General features: G+C 39.3%; 1 protein-coding gene across 10 annotated transcripts in view; it reads right to left on the minus strand.

Annotated features, from left to right (window-relative positions):
* Window positions 1-21,296, minus strand: part of PIK3C3 (phosphatidylinositol 3-kinase catalytic subunit type 3) — a 763,308-nt gene that overhangs the window by 607,354 nt on the left and 134,658 nt on the right. The window lies entirely within an intron of this gene.

Here is a 21,296-nt window from a genome sequence, read left to right on the forward strand (position 1 = left end):
TTCATCTTAAATGATGATTGGCAGACAGTAGAGACCAGAAGAAACCTTTGAGGATTTGGATACAGGGTAAACCTGAAGGTGGGTGGTACAAAAAAGAAAAAGAATGGAGAAGGCTCCTATTTCACTAATTTGACTACATCCAGCATTAAACCCAAAAGGTCACACATCCCAGTGCAAGAGGACCCCAGCACTGGCAGTGAGTCAAATTCCCTGAGCTTTTCATGTTCATTTTCAATATTAGTTTATCTTCCAAATAGAAGCTGGAATACTAAATCAACTAAGAGCATTCATCTGATAAAAGATATGCAAATATCTTTATAAATATACAGCATCATCTATAATGTTGACAGGTTAGATAAAGGGACCAACTTTCACTTAAAACTCTAAATTCCAAATAGAGGATGTAAATACAGAGTCACTCTTTTCCCCCAACATACTCACTCTCTCTCTCTTATACACACATGCACACACACACACACACACACACAGACATGCACATACAACCTATTTTATTTTCAGTTTCACAGATAGTTATAAATTGCATATATTATTCACAGACTCCTCAACCCCAACCCACCTTCACATACAAACCAGACTCAAATATTGTAGGAATCTCTAATGCAAGGCTTGAATTTAAAAAATTAATAGATTCTCAGAATTGTCAAAGGTGCTATGGAAATGCAATTAGGGCACATATCATCTTTGGATGTGTGAAATAACAACAGTAAAAAGCGTCCAAACAAAATAAAAACAGCAGCAAGACAAAACTGGTCTAATATTTGCTAAGCAGGAGCCCACCCCTGCAGCAGCCCATGGCTACTTCCTGCTCTCCAGCCACGGCCTTTATCAACAATTCTTTTCTGTCTCGTTAATAAATAATTGGGGTGTGAAGCCCCCAAAGGCAGTGGAATGTCCCACCTGGGGAAAGCAGGATGAATGCACAGAGGCAGCCCTAGGAGGGACTAATGAGTGACTGGCTAGGCAGCTCTCACTTGGTCCAAGCCAGCCTGGAGCTGGAGTCCCTGAGAGATGACAGATGGTTCAGCATCCACTTTTCAAAGGGAAGAAGGGAAGGTGGCTGTGGAGAGCGATCCCAATTTGCAGTCCTTTTGTTCTTGTGTATGTGTGAGCTCTGACCTCCTACTCCCTCCTCCTTGTTCCCTTCCTTTCCCTTTCCCCAGATCTCCTTCTCCACATCATTCTATAATGCCAAGAGAAAACCAGAATAAAAAGAAAGAATAATCAGGGTCAAAAAGTCAGAGGGCCCATCTCTGATCTGTCCTGTGTGGCTGATGAGGCCTCAGGCTTCAGAGTATCTGACAAGGCATCAATGGAATCAATGTGGCTAAATTAAAACGTGCAGAACATACCATGTTTTACACGTAGCTCTTGGGAGAGAGGAGACACGGCCAGCAGGATCTGAGAGAGCGTAAAAGGCTAAGCTGGTCAGCAAGCCTCCTGGAACTGGCAGACAGGGAGGGCAGCAGGAGCTCATAAGAACCCAGGCACACAAATACGTAGAAAGAAAAACCAATGCAGGTGAACGCTGATTACAGTGCTCACTGGTCCAAGTTCCAGGGGACTTATTTTCTGATTGTAAACAATGTACTAATTTTATAAAAATTGGAGAATGCAGGATCCCTAAAACACGGTGGGACTTTTGTGGAATGGGCGAATGCAGGGAGGTGACACTATAGGCCAGTGAATGTTCTATATCCAATGCATGCTTACTGAGCACTCACTACCATGTACTACCTGTGTTGGGTATGCATACTCTGCGCCTTTTTTTAGCCTAAGAACACAGAACACAATAGCAACTCAATGCCTAAAATGAACAATAACCCAACTGCTGACAGAGGTATTGACCGCTCCTGGGCTAATGATTTGGCATCTTAATTCCTATTGAGCTTCAGTGTCCCTTTGAAATATCAGCTAAATCGTTTAGACACTGTTTGAAGTATAAATAGGGATTTTTAAAGTTTATCTAGTTTACTGAGTAAAGAATTAATTGCTGCATTTACTTAATGAAGTAGTATGTCCCATTAATTGTTTTTTTTCCTTTCAACCAAGTGCATACATTTAATATTTCACTGTCTGTCTGCTCAACATTTCTTTTTCATGAAGCATAGCTCAAAGAAATTTCAATAATACTGTTTTAAATTAGCTGCTTCCTGTCAAGTTAATAAACCTTAGATACTTAAGTCCCCCACTTATAGTCCCAAGTCTCCTGTTCAAGGCTAATTCTCTTTGCTTCTCCCATCCCCATGGCCACCTCTCTGCCTAAAGCCCGTAGAACTATAAGGATGAACTAGAGGGTTCATCTGCATGGCATTGCAATTATGATAATAGCTGATACTTACATGGCAGTTACTATGTGCCAAGATCTGTTGTAAGTGCTTTACACACATTAACTCATTTAACCTTCACACAACCTTATAAGGTAGGAACTATTATTATCCTCATTTTACATGTCTAGAAGGTCTCCAGAGTGGCCTCCTTAGGGAACTATATAAGGAAAAGAGGAAGAGAAGAGACACTTAGTTCAAAGATATTTTCTCAAGATTGAAAGGAAGAAGAAATTCTGAACCCAGCTTCTGTTTCTCATTTAGCTTCTCCTACGGTCCAGCTTCTTCAAGGTCCAACCCTGTAACCCAGTGTTAAAAAGAAGAGGCTTCATCATCTTGCATACTTTAAGTACACACAGTAAAATTTATTTCTTAAAAAAGAGAAGAGCCCACAAGTAAAAAACTCTACAGAGTAAGGAGAGTGCTTGAAGAGAGACTGAAATCTAGGAAACCCAGAGAACAAAAGAGAACGCTCGTGTGTGGCTTTGGAGAGACAGTGAAGAAGAATCACTGCTCTGTTAAAGCAGAGAATACATACAAGTTTCTAATGTAGGACCAGATGCAGGCCACATGGGAGAGAGCTGTCCTGGGGCCATGTTAAATCCCATGCAAGAAAACTGCCAGAAAGAGAGGGTCTATGAAGTAAATTGCCAAGAAGCAGGCTTGAGGGCAAGGCAGCAAATTCGAGGAGGTCATTGATAGGGCAGTCCCTCATGGAAGCCTATGAAAGACCACTGAGGCATGGACAAGAGAAAGAGACCATCTCAAATGCCTACTGGACCCCCAAGTTGCAATGCGATCTCAGAGCAGTACCATTTAAGTAATGAATTTCCAGACCCCATTTCTCTCCTCTACCTTCTTACCTTTGAAGGGCCAAAAACCTACCTTAGCAAGATGGGATAGGAGAGGTGGGGAGAGAAGGTGGATAATGACCTCTCCTCCCATCCCTTTCCCTGGCTATAAGATTGTTGCCTGCATTAGACCCCACCGGAGGAAAGGGAACAACTATAACCCTGAGTAAAGTTGGAAGCTTTGGCTGTTACCTGGGACCAAGTGTTAAACTGCAACCATGTTCTGTGATTTAAAGGGATTGTAGGAAATTTTATTACCTAAACATGAAAACCCAAAGGATCTGTTAAATTTTCATCAAGAACAGCAGAGGAGTTTCCCGACAGAGCAAGTGTAAAGGGATTGAGGGAGGCAAATAAAGTTGCTTTTATGATTTCACCCCATGCGTACAGCTTGTTCAATGCCTGTCACTTAGACAATGAGCTGACAGGCTCCTAATTACACAGCAAAGAAGCAGAATTAAGACTAAAACTCTTCTCTAGTTCCATGTTTTTCATTTTTGTGGTTTAGAGCAAGCAAAGCAGGGGACCAGACAGCTAACCACCTGGAGGTGCCTATGAAATATTCAGACCAACTTCATGTGTTGAACTAAAGAAAGCACGAAAAATGGATTCCATTTTTCTGCAAAAACACTAGATGAAGAGAAGTTTATAGAATCATCGCTTAGAGAAGGAATTAAATCAACTCAGCATTTACTGAAAGCTGTAATTCCTAGAATTCATGCTAATACTATTTCATATGTATATCTTAACTGGCAATATGTGTTTATCCTCTATTTTTAGAGTTGAATTTCTAATTTTCTACAGTAGCACTGCAAGGTAATTGAATGCAAGAGAAGGCACAACAATACAGACAAACAAGTAAAACTAACGGACACACATATAAGTACTGAATTGACAAGTGCTGTGAGACAAGACAAAGGAGTGCTGAGATAGAGAATAATAAAGAAGACTTATTATTACAGGTTTGCCAGAAGAGGTGTCTCTGAGGGGGTGACATTGAACTAGATACATGAAAGATGAGAATACAGCTATGCAAAAAGCCAGGGAAGGGCATTCCAGACAGAAGAAACAGTATGTAGAAATGACACTGAGGCCAGATGTGCGGCTCTTGCCTGTATTCCAGCTACTCAGGAGTCTGAGGTAGGCGGATTGCTTCAGCCCAGAGTTTCAGCCCAGCCTGGGCAACAGAGTGAGACCCTGTCTCTAAAGAAATAAAAGAAACAGCACTGAGATGGATCAAGACACAGAGAACAAACAGGGCCTGGCAAGAAGCACTGTACTCTGTGTATATGTGAGAGCAGGAAATACTTTTTTTATTCTTTTATATATATATATTTTTTGTTGTTATACTTTAAGTTCTAGGGTACATGTGCACAACGCGCAGGTTTGTTACATATGTAACACCCATTAACTCGTCATTTACATTAGGTATATCTCCTAATGCTATCCCTTCCCCCTCCCCCCACCCCACAACAGGCCCCAGTGTGTGATGTTCCCCTTCCTGTGTCCAAGTGTTCTCATTGTTCAATTCCCACCTATGAGTGAGAACAAGAGAGCAGGAAATACTTTTAAGCACAGTGATGTGATCTGATTTACATCTTTTAAAACCACTAAAAGTGTTCTCTGGAGAATGAATTGGAGGAAGGCAAGAAGTAAAGAAGGCAGATGAGTTAGAAGGCAACTGTAATTGTTCTGACAAGAAGTGAGAGAGTTTTGCTACAGTGGCAGGAACAGTTGTATGGAGACAGCAGACAGATGTGAAAAATGGGACTGTGGTTTGGTTTAGATGTAACGAGTGAAGGAAAGGGAGAAATCAAATCTAGAATGATGATTTCTGACATGAAAAATGGTGGGTGATGGTGCCATTAGCCATGATGGGAAAGCCAATGGAGGAGTAGGTTTGGTGGTGGGAGACAGACAGTGTGTTCTACTTGGAATGTTTTAATTTTGAGATTCCTGGGAGTGGTGGTAAGGAACATAAGCAGTTGGTTATGCATTTAAAGTTCAAAGGCAAGTTCTGAGCTGGAGATGCAATTGAGAAAGTCACCAGCATATAATGGTATTCAATAGCAGCAGAAGAGATGAAGTTATGCAAAGATGGAATGTACAGAAGGAAGTAAAGGCTAAGTGGAGGAGGAGGAGGATCTGAGAAGCTGTTAGAGATGTAAGAGGAAAACTAGGTGGGAGCAATACCAAGGAAATCGACATAGGAGACTGGGTGGGAAAAACAGACATCGCCAACAGTCTTGAATGCCGCTGTGAAGCTCACTAAGATGAAGACAAAAGGAGCTGCACTCCATACCAAGGAAATTCTGCCCTCAGAAATAAATGTCCAATGGGAGCTGTTACTGTGATGCATACTGTGAGGTCAACCTTATGTGAGCCTGTCTAGGCTCTAGTCCCCAGTTATTCCATCAAATACTCTCTAGGCATGGCCAAGAAGGCATTTTGTAGGTGTGATTAATGTTCATAATAAGTTGACTTTAAGTAAAGGAGTCTATCCTAGATAATCAGACGGTTCAAATTCAACCAGTTGAAAAGGTTTAAGAGCAGAACTGAGATTTCCAGAAGAAATTCTGCCGATAGACTACAGGATCAACCTGTGTCCAGGAGTTCCAGTCTGCCTTTCTTTTTTTCTTTTCTTTTCATTTCTTTTTTTCTTTTCTTTTCTTTCTTTTTTTGAGATGGAGTCTTTCTCTGTTGCCCAGGCTGCAGTGCAACGGCATGATCTTGGCTCATTGCAACCTCTGCCTCCCGGATTCAAGCGATTCTCCTGCCTCAGCCTCCTGAATAGCTGGGATTACAGGCACCTGCCACCACGCCCAGATAATTTTTTTTGTATTTTTAGTAGAGACGAGGTTTCACTATGTTGGCCTGGCTGGTCTCAAACTCCTGACCTCGTGATCCATGGGCCTCAGCCTTCCAAAGTGCTGGGATTACAGGTGTAAGCCACTGCACCCGGCCTCCAGTCTGCCCTTCTTGATGGCCTGTCCTACAGATTTTGTTCTTGCCTCCCCAGATCCCACAATGGTATAAGCCAATTTCCTGCAATAAATTGAATATATTTCCTACATGTTCTGTTTTTCTGGTTATACCTTTACTGACATAAAAACAACTTCACTTTTTCTGGTATTAAAACAAGTGCTGAACCTTTATTCATTTAAGAAAATGAAAAGTTGGGAGAGTCTGTTTTTGTTGATTCAATGACGTTTAGAACAAGACGGACAACTGTAGGCCATTCATTCTACTCCCTCATTTCAAAGATGAAGAAACTTAAGCCCCAAAAAGAAGGGCCTGAGTTAAATGCAATGAGGTGGCAGAGCCACTCCAGAGGCCACTCGTGGTCTAGGTTGAATCTGAGTCACCTTCCTTTCACTGGCCCTAGCAGGATGATGTCCAACTGTGCTTAGGAAACTGGAAACATGTCACCAACCATGGATTACTTAGAAAACTCTCACAAGATCTTATTTACTGCATGTGATGTGAATGTCATCCACCTTTTTAAGCACTTTGACAATGCACACTTGAGCAAGAGCTTTCTTGTCAGAAGCGTGGAGGTCTTTGGCAGAGGATAGAATAAAATTCAGAAGCCAGAGTCCCTGGGAAGACAGTTGAGAGCTTTACCTCCTGGACTGGTTTGAATGGGGCCAGACTACAGGCATTTTTTGATGAAAACAAGTGAAGAGGGCACATGCATTGGGTGTACGTTGGCTCCCAACCATGCATACAAGTGCAAGGGCCTGAACTTATTACTACGTCATGGAAAATGAGGGGCTGGAGCAGCAGCTGAAGGAAGGGAGGTCTAGGGTCTGTCCCATCAGAGTTAAGTAGACTCCAGCTCTATTCATTCACTAACTTATCAAGGCTTCATCCTGACTATATTATGTACTGCTAACAAACATTACAATATTTTTGCAATTAGTATTATGATATCATAGACTCTTACCTTAAACATTTTGAATCTTGCATTGTTTTCTTTTTTCTTTTTTTTTTTTGAGACAGAGTCTTGCTCTGTTGCCCAGGCTGGAGTGCAGTGGCACGATCTCAGCTCACTGCAACCTCTGCCTCCTGGGTTCAAGTGATTCTCCTGCCTCAGCCTCCCAAATAGCTGGGATTACAGGCGCCCGCCACCATGCTCAGCTAACTTCTGTATTTTTAGTAGAGACGGGATTTCACCATGTTGGCCAGGCTGGTCTCGAACTCCTGACCTCATGATCTGCTTGCCTCGGCCTCCCAAAGTGCTGGGATTACAGGTGTCCGCCACTGCGCCCAGTCCTCACATTCTGTTTTCCCTACAACTAAGCTCTCCTGTGTTCTTCCTAACACATGATCAGCAACCCAAAAGTAAACTCTATGAGACTTTGCCATGGATTGATAATTCATGGATTTTTACAAGGTTTACACACATACCAGTTCCAAAGGATATTAATTTAAAGGCAGATCCAATATTTAAGCTTTTAGTTTTCATTTTAAAAAAATGTCTCATAGAAAACTTTATTGCTAAGACTTCAATTCTTCTGATGAGCTACCTTGTTTGGATTCAGTCCACAGAAAGTTGTCACTACTAATTTGTCTTTTTTCTGTATTTGAACCTTCTAAGAAGCAAGCTTAAAACATCTATCTATAGATTTTTTTTCTATTCAGCAACATTAAGCAGCTTATTTAGATTCATAAACCTCTGCTAACTCTTGCTTTCTGATCTTTTCCATCAGTCATATTCAGAAAGAAATGCTCCCTCACCAGCAGCTCAACTAATTTTTCAAGTACCTGGAGACATGGCAATTGATATCTGTTGTCCTAATGAGTCCTTGGCAGTTCCTCCTCCCCTTTCATTGTTGCTTCTGTTTTTTCACACTCTCTCATTCGAAATGATTTGTTTCAGATTGTCAGTATGTTCTGTGTTTTTCTCAAAGTTGAGAACAAGATGACAAAGTCAGTGGTCTCCACCCAAGAGATAACATCCGTCTCAGCTTATGACCTTTTCCTGCGGACTAGACAGAGTCATTCTATCTTTCCCCACCACAGCATGCTAACCCCTCATCAACATATTCAAAGTCCAAGTCCAAGGAGTCCACGTGAGCTAGCTCACTCCTTCCCCATGTGCAGACACAGTGAAATGACACTATGAGCCAGAGAATGTGTCCTCACCAGACACTGAATCTGCTAGTGCCTTCATCTTGGATTCCCAGTCACCAGAAGTGTGAGAAATAAATTTCTGTCGTTTATAAGCCACCCCAGTCTATGGTATTTTGCTGTAGAAGCCAGAATGGATTAAGATAGGGTACTTTGCATATGTAAAGTGCTCAGTAAATGAATGAATAAATGAAAATAACTGAGGATCATGTCTAATAATTGGGGGAATATTACCTACTATCCTTGGGATTTATTTTGAGGCCTTTTATTTTGAGAACTGCTTTCAATTTCCCTGTTGGGTAAAAGGTAATGCGTTAGTCAAGAGTCTTGCAGATAAAGGTGATAGAAAACCAATTCAAATTAGCTTAAGCAAAAAAGGAGTAATTTATTGCCTCACGTAATTGGAAGTCCAGGAAGACACTTCAGGCATAGATAAATCAGGAATCTGAGTGATTCTCTGTCTTTCTCTTTCTCATTTTCCTGTCATCTCGGCCCCACACCACCCACACCCTGCACCTCCTCCTCTGCTCATTTTCCTCCTTGTTGAGGGGGTGAGAGGCTGTGGTGCAGACATGGATGGATGAGACTATAAATAGATAGTTTCAGGCTTATATCATCCCAGCTAGTAACCTCAAAGCAAAGAATTTTTAACTTTATCTCCCAGTGACTGCACATAAAATTCCATATGTATATAATGTGCCTGGGTACCATGATTAGGGCAAGTGTGAGTTATATAGCCACCTCTGTTGCTGAGGATGCTATGGACTATAACCGCAAGGACCCCTAGAACTGTATACGGAATGATACAAAGGTGCAAGGAATTTTTGTATTGTTATTTTGAAGAAAAAAAATGACTACATTTTGAGATCATGATGAGTATCTGCATTTAGCGCATTCTTCTCCTGCAACTTGCATTTCTTTTTGTCCAAATTCAGAGACTACAGTGATTTTGTTTTCTAGCCAGGCAGAACCTTAGACTTATAATTCAACCTTTTCATTTTTAGAGATGAGAAAGTGGAATCACATCCATCTTCAGTGAACCAACTAGCATAATAAGGAAGGTCCTGCTGTTTCCTCGTCATGAGGAGGCATTGTAGGAGCTGAGAAGTCAGCATACTGTCTCAGCCCCACAAAAATCCCCTGTGACACAGAGCATTCATGCGACCTTTCTTGGTTTCAGTTTCTTCCATAAAATAAGGCGTTTAGAGTCCATAATTTCTAATCATTTCATTATTTCAAGTATTGAAACTATGGATCATAAAGATTTGTTTGTTTGTTCAAACCACAGCTGTTTTATAAAATCTTACAAAAAGAAAATAATATCTTTAAAATATTTTCCCTAACAATAGACATTCCACCTGCATTCCATGGAAAATGACGGAAATCTCATTTTGAAACATTACTTTCAAGATCCCAGCTGTTTGTGATCTTAAAAATAGTTTAAATCCTACTGATAAAGTGAAAATAAGTTTCATATAATTTGCAAGAAACTAGTAACATACATTTCAATGGCAACGCTCATTTTTAATCATGAGTGTTTTCAACTAAGCAGAAATATGTAGTAGTATGAAATCTGTGATGTTAACTTTAGGAAAATAATGAGAGAAAGAGGAGGGTGTAGACGGTTGTTGTTTCCATCGTAAAAGCCCTCATAAAACATAATACGAACATATCTTTTTGAAGTACAAAGGAAAATTGGTATATAGGAACAAGAGTAATGTGTGTGTGAACACATTTACAACTCCTTTCCTCTTTACCAGAGTGGGCAGGAGTGGGGCTGCAAAATGAGGCCGTTAGAGAAGTGGAATGAAGAACATGTCGTTTCATTGCTAAGCTCAATTACATATGGGCCAAGAAATTGGATTGGCTGGGACCTTGAGCAGAGCTGCTATCTGATTGGCTGAAATACTGAAGAGGGCCAGCCATTCTGGTTGAGCATTTGAACTCTGGGAGGTCTGAAGTAAGATTTAAAATGGTTGCCAAACAAAGGAAAGAAAAATTTTTTCATCATTAAAGGCAGCTTTCAGACGGTCCTGCATATCAAGCTGAAAACACCTGTATCTCCTTTTTCTAAGCCACTTGTACATCCCAGGAGGAGAGTTTGGAATCTTGCTCCATGCCCCTCCTATTATAATGGAAGATTCACTCTTTTCCCATCTAAAGTACATTCCTCCACTAGTCTCTGGGATGACATGCCTTTTCACTTTCTTGGGGATTTCACTTCTTTACTTACAGCCCCCTTTGCATTTATTGAATCATCACCATCACCTATGGTTCCAGTATCTTCTATGTTTAAAAAAGCTGCTCCCTTTATCCAATGTCCTCTAGTAGCTGTCCCATCACTTAACTGCCTCTTCAACAGGCAGAAAACAGTGGTCCACAATTATTATTGTCTCCAGTCCTTCAAGATGATTGATGAGTGCCCCCCACCCACTCTGCTCTGTCTCTACTCCATTCCACATAAATTAATATTCTTATCAACCTGCCTTCAGGGAACTTACAGTCTAATAGGAGATAAAGATAATGCTGTCACCAGATCTAACGGTTATCTGTTACCTTTTTAAACTTTCTCTCTAGATGACCTTACAAATTTTTATAACAATTTTATTGAAATATTATTTACATATAATACAAAGTTGTGAAACCATCACTACTACTTACACTACTACTTAATTCTAAAATATTTTCATCACCCTCCCCCAAAAATCTCATACACACAAGCACCCACTCCCCATTTCCTATTGCCCCTATCCCTTACCTATTCTCTGTCTCTATAGATTTGTTTATCTTGGACATCTCATATAAATGGTATCATAGAAGATGTGGCCTTTTGTGGGTAGCTTCTTTTACTTAGCATGTTTTCAATGTTCCCATTTATAGCATGTATTGAAACTTCATTCTCTTTTATTAACAAATACTTTTCATTGTATTATGTATGACAATTCTTTATCCATTCATCAGTTGGTAAACATTTGGGTTGTTTCTACTTTTTGGTTATCATGAATAATGCTGCTACAAATATTTAGGTTCATGTGTTTGTGTGGACATGTTTTCATTTCTCTTGGATATATCTAGGAGTGGAATTGCTAGGCCATATGATAACTCCATGTTTAACGTTTTGAGAAACTGCTAACCTGTTTTCCAAAGCAGCAGAACCATCTTTCAATTCCAACAGCAGTGTATAAGGGTTCTGATTTTTCTACATCCTCATCAACATGTTGTCTTTTTGATGACCGCTATCCTAATGTGCATGAAGTGGTATCTCATAATAGCTTTAATTTGCATCTTTTTAATGATTAATGACGTTGAGCAACCTTTTATGTACTTGTTGGGTATTTGTATATCCTCTTAGATAAATGTCTATTTACATCTTCTACCCATTTTTTCAATCAGATTTTTTAAACTGTTGAATGGTAAGTTTTCCATTACATATTCTAGGAACAAGTCCATCACCAACATCAAATGTATTACTTGCAAATATTTTCTCCCATTATGTGGGTTATATGTGACTTCCTTGATGGTGTCTTTTCAAGCACAAATGTTTTTAACTTTGACAAAGTTGAACTTATGTATTTTGTTGCTGCTGCTGCCGCTGCGGCTTGCGCATTTGTTGTCACATCTAAAAAACGTACCTAAAAATCTAAGGTCACAAAGATTTTGCCTATATTTTTCTCTAACTGTTTTAAGTAGGTTTACACCTATAATTTATATATATAATTTGTAATTATAATTTATAATTACACAATAATTTCTATGTTGCATTTTGGATCAATTTTTAAACCCATTTTAATTTTTTCTTGAAGTACAATTCCAACTTCATTGGTTTACATGTGACTATCCAGTTGCTCCAGTACCATTTGTTGAAAAGGCTATTGTTTCCTTTGTTGAATTGTTTTAGCACCATTTCAAAAGTCAATTGACCATAAGTTAATGGTTTATTTGTAGATTCTTAAATTTACTCTATTAATCTGTGTGTCTATCCTTAAGCCAGTGCCACACCATCTTGACTACTGTAGCTTTGTAGTAAGTTTATCAGGGAGTTTGAATTCTCTAATTTTTTTTCAATATTCTTTTGGGTATTCTTCATCACTTGCATCTCTCACTTTTTATGTTCTAAACACCATCTACTAACAGATAACTCTCAGAATTATACCTCTCAAATTTCTTTTCTGAAGCTGTGACTCTTATTGAAGCTATGTTTTTAATTGGCAGCCCAGGTAAAATATCTCAGAGCTATATCAAAGTGTATAAGCTAACTGAAAATTCACCTCTATATCTCCCCCTAAAACATTCAACTTTTCTTCTGACTTCCTAATCACTGCAAGTGCCCCCACAATTCACTCTTTTGCTCACACCAGGATGCTGGGAGTCAATCTTCATTCCTCCCTCTTCTCTCCCACAGTCAATCCATCAGCAAGTCCTATCCAATTTTTCTCCAAATCATGCTTCAGATTGATTTCCTTTCTCCCTATATCTACTTTTACTACCCTAATCCAAGCCATCGGAATTTTCTCCTAGATTACTAATTAGTCTTCCTGATTTTTCCCCAAAGGTCCATTTTCTATGAAAGAAACAAAGTGGTAATTTAATAAGTTAAAGCTAATCATTTGGTTCACTGATTTCCTTTGCACTTAAATAAAATTCCAACTTTTCCCATGGTTTATAAGCCCATGTATGATTTGATTCCACCTGCCTCTCCAGGCTCCTTTTTAAATGTTTCACCTTGATTACCAGGTTCCAGACATATTAGCTTTCTTTCAGGTTATTGCACAAAGCAAGCTTTTTCATGGCTTAAGACCTTTGCACATGCTGCTCCCTCTAATTAAAATGTCCCTCCTGCTCCCTTTACCCCTCAAACTTTCATGCATGGTTCCTTTCATCATCTGTTCTTGGCTTAAAGTATTATCTCCTCAGATTACTTTTTTTGGTGATTATATCTAAACTAGATTTTCCTCTTCTATCCTCTTTAACCACACACAGTTGCTTCTTTCAAAGCACTTATTACATTTTATAACTATTACTTAAATTGCTTGTATGATCCCTTCCTGTCTGTCTCTCCAACTGTTGCCTTACTAGGTTGTAAAATCCATGAAGGTAGGAAACATGTCTGTTCCTTTCACTACTGTACCCCCAATGCTAAGCATACAATAAAGATTCAATAAATTATTACTTGAATAAATAACATTTTTACCCATCTTCAAAAAATTAATAATGCAGAACAGTTACTTAATGCTGTGTAGGCCAGACACTGTTACAAGCCCTGTAAATTGAGTTATTTAAAAGATACAACAACTTCCAAAGGTAAATTCTATTATTATATGCTTTTTTTGTATAAGGAAATTGAGGTGCAGGGAAGATAAGCAACTTCCTCAGTGTTACTCAGGTAAGATATAAGCAAACATAGATTTAGAACTGAGGTGCTCTGGGTTTGACGCCTATGTTCATGACCACTAGGCTACACTGATATATACCAGAAAGTCATAATTCCCATAGAAAAGGAGGGAGGGAACTTTTGGTCTGACTTAGGGAAGCTGGCATTCTCTTCTAGGCCCTGTCTCTGCATGCAGATCTTGGGAGAGAGGATGGAGCAAGTTACAAGGGAATCTAGAGAACTTTTTGTTTTTTTATAAAGCCATTTATTGCAACTCTTTCTAAGATTCAGAGATAAAGGAGTCTTATGGTATAGGAGTAGGTGCCTCTCAAAAGCCCAGTGATGTGGAAGACATCAAGGATCCCCAAATAAAATATTGTTGAGTGAATCAGAAGTCTAGGATGGTAACCTAAGGTCAATACCAGGTGGGTGGTTGAAGTTGTCACCTCTTTCAGGTGTAGGTGCTGGTCCTAGGAGAAAATGACTAAGCCCAGAGGTATGTGAAATTAAAAGTGTGGCCAGATGGTAGCCTCATCAGGGCATTGCTATGCACTGGATGGACCTTAACCTTCATATTATCACCTCTGCCCCCACAGCTCACACATAAGCATGCTGAGTTCAGGGTGTGCATAGGGTTTCTTGGCTTTTTATGTTCTATGTCTAAACAAGTTCTTGTTCAGATGGAAAATGTGGCCTCTTGAGAATGTCAGCGTCCCCACTTATTCCATTGTAGATGTAAACGGTACCATTTTTTCTCTCTTTCTCACTGAACCACATGCATTATAGGCCCACCAGAATTCTGTGTTCATGTGGCAAATGGATTTTCAAAGAGTGGTGGTAGACACATACATGGCGGCATATCCTCTGCTGGTGCACGTGCTCCATTGTCCCATCAGTCTTCACTTACACAGTATCGATTCAAAGATCAAATTAGTTATTAAAGCTTTCAAGACAGCAACGTCATTGAATTAAACACAGGGCCCTTCAGAATGTGAGGTCTTGTGCAGGTTCACAGATAGCATGCCCATGAAGCTAGTCCTGGTCATTAGTGTATGAATAGCATCTAATGCCACAGGATTGGATGAGATCACTGTGAGAGTACAGATAGAGAAAACAGAGTCCCAGGAACAAGAACCCTGGTGGTCTAAAACTTAGAGGCTGAACAGTAGGAAGAGTTCACAAAGGAGACTGAGAAAGAGCAGCCACGGAGGTCGGAGGACATGATATGAAGAAATTCAGGTTGAATATCCCTTATCTGAAATGGTTGGGACCACAAATGTTTTAGAGTTCTGATTTTTTCTTTTCTTCTTTGGACTTTGGAATATTTGCATTATAATTACTGGTTGAGAATCCCAAATCCAAAAATCCGAAGTGCAAAATACTCCAGTAAGTTTTTCCTTTGAACATCTGTCGGCACTCAAAACATTTTGAATTTTGAGCATTTCAGATTTTGGATTTTCAGATTTGGGATGTTCAATGGGCATCTGGCCATGATGTTATTAATTGCATTTTCTGGGGCTCTCATTCTGTGATAGACTACGCAGGATGGCACTGGTGTCCAAGATTCTCACTATTGAAACAGATTCTTGCATAACTGCCAGGACTATGGGTAGGTATGATAGAGGTAGGTCATTTAGTTGTAGTGGAATAGAATATTAATGCTCTCATAGGAAAGTGTGACAACAGTTAGAAACAAGTTCTGGGTCGATTTTGGATTCAGAGGGATGTTCATGGGAGCTGAGATTTGAGTTGTGTGTCTGTACACATGCCAACCAGATGTTTGAGGGCTGGGAAATGATGCTGGTTCTGTGGCAGCACATATATGTGACTTTTTTTCCTAAGGAAAGATAAGCAAAAACCTCCACCTGGCTGCTGATGGCAGCTGCTACAACAGTAATTCTACGAAATGGACTAGAACCCCTGCACATTTCTAGAGTATATTTTAAGGTAAGAGACTGATTCTTTATACGGAACCAAGAAATAGAGTTACAGTAATCCCAGAATACCAATTTGGATTTTTCCCCTCCTAATTTAAGAAGCAAAAAGTTATCAGAACTGGCACTATTACTACCTGCACCTAGTATATGAAAGCACTGAAAGAGAGAGGGTCACCTTTTTGAGAAGAGTGCAAGGTTCACAGAGAGGACCTTCTTTCCCTCCTCATGGTGAACAAGGTGGAACTTTCTCAAGCCAAGAGAGAAAGGCCCCAGGAGAACTACTCAAAAGTTTGGAAGTGTCTGCTTATTATGGTGACTGGAAAAGAAAAGAGCATTTGGGAATGATGACCTGGAAGGATGAGCAGACAAAGAAGAAATCATCTACTGGAGGTATCCTACACACACATCTTTTGCTTCAAGATGAGGTTGCATTTAGGATTGAGAGAAGACTTTAAGTTAAACAGGAGATCAATAAAACAAGCAAACAGACTGAAAAAAAAAAAAAACAAGCTTTGGTCTTTAAAGCCAAAATCAGACTAGAAAGTTCCAAAAAGTTATGAAAGGAAACTGTCTGCTACCCAGTGAGAATGGAATATTTCCACACAGTTGAAGCAGCTATTTGGAAAACAGACATGTTATGTCTTAATGAGAAGAGGCTCTCACTTACCTAATACATTTGGCTTTCTATTATGTTGTCATGTGCTTATTGCATAGTCCTCAGGATTTTTTCTGGATAAGGTGCTTGGAGTATTGATAAATGAAAAATACGAGGGGCATGAATATGTGGGCTAAAATATTATATTCTTGAAGTTTATTTAAAAGTATACTATTTAGGCGCTTCTCAGAGTCCATGGGTTAAAACAGAGAACATAAGTAAGTATTTAAGGGCTGACACATTTCTGTTCTCTCCTAGTGCCAGAAAGCTGGTACCTCTTTCCACAGCCTTCCTAGTTTCCAATCCTAGGTAGAAGTTGCAACTCTGTTCAGTCAGCTTATTTGGTAGAATCACTTGCATTAAAGAGTCTTACACTGTATGCAGGGAGAATGGTGCTCCCTGCCCCCACTAACCAACAAGATGTCCACATCCTTGTCCCCTGAACTTGCTAGGTTACAGGCCAAGAGGGAGTTAAAGCTGCCAATCAGCTAATCTTAAATAGATTATCCTGTTTTATCCAGGTAGGCACAATGTAAACACAAGTGTCCTTCAATGGGAAAGAGAGAGGCAGAAGAATCAGGACATGACTAGTCATTGCTGGCTTTGAAGATGGAAGTAAGATCTGCAGCCTCTAAAAGCTGAAAAAAAGCAAGAAAACAGATTTTTCCCTACAGCCTCAAATCTCATAGTTCACCACTATACAATTTATCCATGTAACCAAAAATCACTTGTACCCCAAAAGCTATCGAAAAAAAAAGAAAAAAGAAAAAGCAGCTTGGTCTCCACAAACACTTCTCTTAACTGAGACACTCCTTTCTATTGATTCCAGGTCTTAAGATACAACTCTTTCAACTGATGTCCAATCAGAAACTCTTTGAGTCCACCTGTGGTCTGGAAGCATCTCTCCTTTGAGTTGTCCCACCTTTCTGGACTAAACCAATATACACCTAACATTTTTGATTAATGTCTTCCTGTAACTTCTGTCCCCCTAAAATGTATATAATCAAACTGTAACCCAACCACCTTGAGAACATGTTCTTGGGACCTCTTGTGACTGTACCTCAGGCCTTGATCACTCATATTTGGCTCAGAATAAACCTCTATAAATATTTTACAAAAAAAGAAAAGAAAGGAAAGGAATGCAGCCTTGTTGACATCTTGATTTTAGCCCAGTGAGACCCATTTTGGACTTCTGACCTCCAGACTGTAAGATAAGTTGGTGGTACATTAACTACTAAATTGGTGGTAAATTTCTACAGCAGTCATAGGAACCTAACGTACAGACAACACCTTCCCACACCATCATCTCCAAGGATGAAATGGGTGGATAAGCTAATCAATGGCTGATACAGCTTCTATCTTCATGTTTCTTTATCCACCCACTCGAAGCAAACTCCCTTCCAGTTCTTTCCTCCATATAGCCAGAAAGAAGGGCAAGATGCAGTGGTTTAGAACTAAGAGGAAAATGCTTTTAGTCCTCAAACCTAGTGTTTTCAATTTAGCTTTTTCACCCTTTTTAAAACAGAGTTAAACATTGGCATATAGGGCACTAGTGATATTTTCATTTCCATTATGCTAACGTCCCCTTTGTACATAGTTCCTGAAAATACTGTAGGATTCAAGTATTTTTTTTTTTTTTTTTTTAATTTGAGACGGAGTCTCACTCTTCACCCAGGCTGGAATGCAGTGGCACCATTTTGGCTCACTGCAAGCTCCACCTCCCAGGTTCACGCCATTCTCCTGCCTCAGCCTCCCGAGTACCTGGGACTACAGGCGCCCGCCACCACGCCTGGCTAATTTTTTGTGTTTTTAGTGGAGACGGGGTTTCACCGTGTTAGCCAGGATGGTCTCGATCTCCTGACCTCGTGATTCGCCCACCTCGGCCTCCCAAAGTGCTGGGATTACAGGCGTGAGCCACCGTGCCCGGCCAAGGATTCAAATATTATTGGATCCTTTATGCAAACTTCTCAGGCCTTTATGCAAACTTCCGTAACCATTCTGAATACAATCGTATAGTCTGCTGGCTTTAATCTAATAGTTCTCCAGCCTCATTCATAACAAAATTGGTTATTAATAAATTACTCATTTATTATTGACATATTTATTACTAATTCATCTTTGAATTGTTTTTATGAAAACAATAATAATTTCTAATATTGTCCTGGCAGCAACTGCCTGTCAGAAAGTATAATCTCTAAACGATGATAAAGAGACAGACTATGTTAACTTTCTCTTATTTCATATTAATTCCTTTCTGAAGCTAACAAACACATTTTCTCTTATTAACATGTGTTCTACCACGTTCTTATTTTTTGATCATATCCCTATTAATTGGGCTTCTAAAAGAAAGCAAAATGTTATATCTACTCAAGCAAAATGTTTGTGGAACAGCAGTGTAAAAAATCTCTCAAATTTTAATTACACATGCTATTACTATCCCTAGTTTGCCAAGCTAAAAGTTCTCTATTATAATGTATCTTCTCTCACAGAAATATTATTTCTTCTGTTTGTTTTTTATTTTTGACACTTCCAAGTAACAAAAGAACGTGAACAGAGCTTGCTGAATAGTATTTAAAAACATAAAATGAACATTTCAATGAAATATAAGATGCGCTCCGCCCCCCAAAAAATGTGCTTATTCATCTCACATACCAATATGCAAACATTTAAGAACATTATATTAATACTATAATGGCAAATACCTCACAATGACAGTATAATTATAGATTACTGTCATTAAAAAAACATAATAAAGCAGTAATTGACATTAACTGTCGCTTTAATAGAAATTCTTAAATATGGACTAGAAATTGATTTAGAACATTTAAAAAGCAAACTACCTTATAATTTAATAAATCACTGCATTGCTTCAGCAGAATAAAGAAAATACCTCTAGCTCTAGCAGAATAAACTTCCAACTGAGCCAAAACAAAATATATTTGTAAATATATATCTGTTAATAGTTCAAATAACATTTGTAGTCCGAGAAGTACTTGTCAAAAGGACTTCACAAAAGTAAATATGTCAGAACAAATTAATCTGCTTTATGGAATTTACTTCATTCTCCACATCTTGCAGAAACTGATACTAATAAAAGCCAAGGATAATTAATTCGTACTTAAAAACTTCCTTGGCATATTCTCCAAAACTATCTCCACCAAGAAAATTATTTACATTAAGACTCTAAATGCTGTTGGCTTTAAATTGTTATAATAACGCAGGTTACACATTGTAGTTCACAGTTCACATACTTCTAGTCAGATATGCCTCATATTTTTAGTAATTTTTGCAAATGTATCCTTCTCATCCTCATCAAGTGTCCCGTCACATTACCAGGATCCTCTTCAGAAACATGAGAAACTCTTCCTGTAAGGTAAGATACTGATTTGGTGATTACATCATGTATAATCTGATTTATTTTAAAGTCCTAAGCAAGCATAACTTCTTCTTTTTCATCCAGGTATTCTTGTTCAGGAACTACAGAAGGACTAACAAATTAAAGAACGAATCACTGCAACTACCTAAGTAATTTTGTTTTTTTCCCTATTTACACCACTTTTCTCCTGAATAGTTTTCACTGTAATAGTTTTTTTCCTTTGTTCCAATCTATTTGACATCCTATGCAGCTTTGAATTTCAACTCCCTGAGAAAGGTAAGGATTTGCTATAAATTCCGGTCAAGACTTTACATGTCTTTGTTAGTGTGTTGTTTTAAAAATATTCACTGGGCTCAAAGTGAAATTCACATGTGTAACTTTAGGGGCTTGCCAGGAACTGAGAATTTTAGTTCAACATCTTTCAAATTTTTTAGGACAAATTCATCAATTCTTCTTCATCACAAAACCAAAACAATATCCTTTAAAACAGTGAATTAAATTCCTTTAGTACTGATATTTTCTCTAGCCTCCTCATCAGAAATTCCTTTAAACTCTTTTTCTTCAGCTTTGCCCCAGTTATTTCTTTGGGATCTTCCTTTACTCCAGCCTTTTTCTTCGTTAAGCTTTGCTTGTTTGATGTTTGCCTCATGCTTTGTCAATTGAAACAATACCCCGAAGAGTTAAACAGACCAATGACTAACAGAAATTTTTGAGTTTGTAGAATGGCAGATAGAAAAAGAAACCACTTGCTGAAACACAGAAACTTCCTTGCTTAGGCGACAAAAGAACTGGTTGAAATCAGTTGGAACCAGGATGGCCAACTAAAGTTTGTACAGAACTTGCTAATGTCACACCTAAATTTCCACCACGTGGTTTATACTAACTCTTCCTGAATTTGCACATGGGACCCATGAAGAGGCATGAAGAGATAACTGCACATGCCCAAGGACTTTGCAGGCCTCCTCTTTCCTACCACCAATCACCTGCTAATGCCAGTATCCATCCTCTAAACCTTTTGTAATAAAATTACTACCTTAAAGCCAGCACAGGGAGACAGATTTGAGCTTGACTCCTGTCTCCTTGGATGTTGACTTTCAAATAAAGCTTTCCATTTCTCAGAAACCTGGTGTCACATTATTGGCTTTTAATGCATCAGGCAGCAAGCCCCCTTTGCTCAATAAGACTATCACAACAGTTTTCTGAATTGATCATTTTCTTCTCAAATCATTGCAGAGGCTTAAATAAGGCATCCAGTTTCTTTCAAGATCATGAGTCTTCTTAGCAAACTTGTTCTGGTGCAGTCAGGCCAACTGTGTTGATGAACTCAGTGTCTATGGGTGTCTGTGGCCTAGCAAGCACCCGGGGCCTCAGGCTAGTCCATTGCTTTTTGGGCTATTTGTGTTCCCGGGCAGCAGCCTGGGCTGTACTGGTCCTTAAGGTCATCATGGGCCATGCCTTAAAGCCTGGAGGTATGCATGGTGTCAGTGCAGAGATGTGAAGAAAACTGACTCTGGAAAGCAGTGCCAGAGGGGAAGGCAAATGTCCAGGCTTGGAGGTTGCCACAGGGCTGGTGACTGCAGCATGGGTGAAGGTGGATGAGGGGTATCTGAGGTGAAGACCAAGAGGAG

This window comes from Symphalangus syndactylus, chromosome 1 (assembly GCF_028878055.3).
Source record: "Symphalangus syndactylus isolate Jambi chromosome 1, NHGRI_mSymSyn1-v2.1_pri, whole genome shotgun sequence".
Classification (NCBI taxonomy): domain Eukaryota; kingdom Metazoa; phylum Chordata; class Mammalia; order Primates; family Hylobatidae; genus Symphalangus; species Symphalangus syndactylus.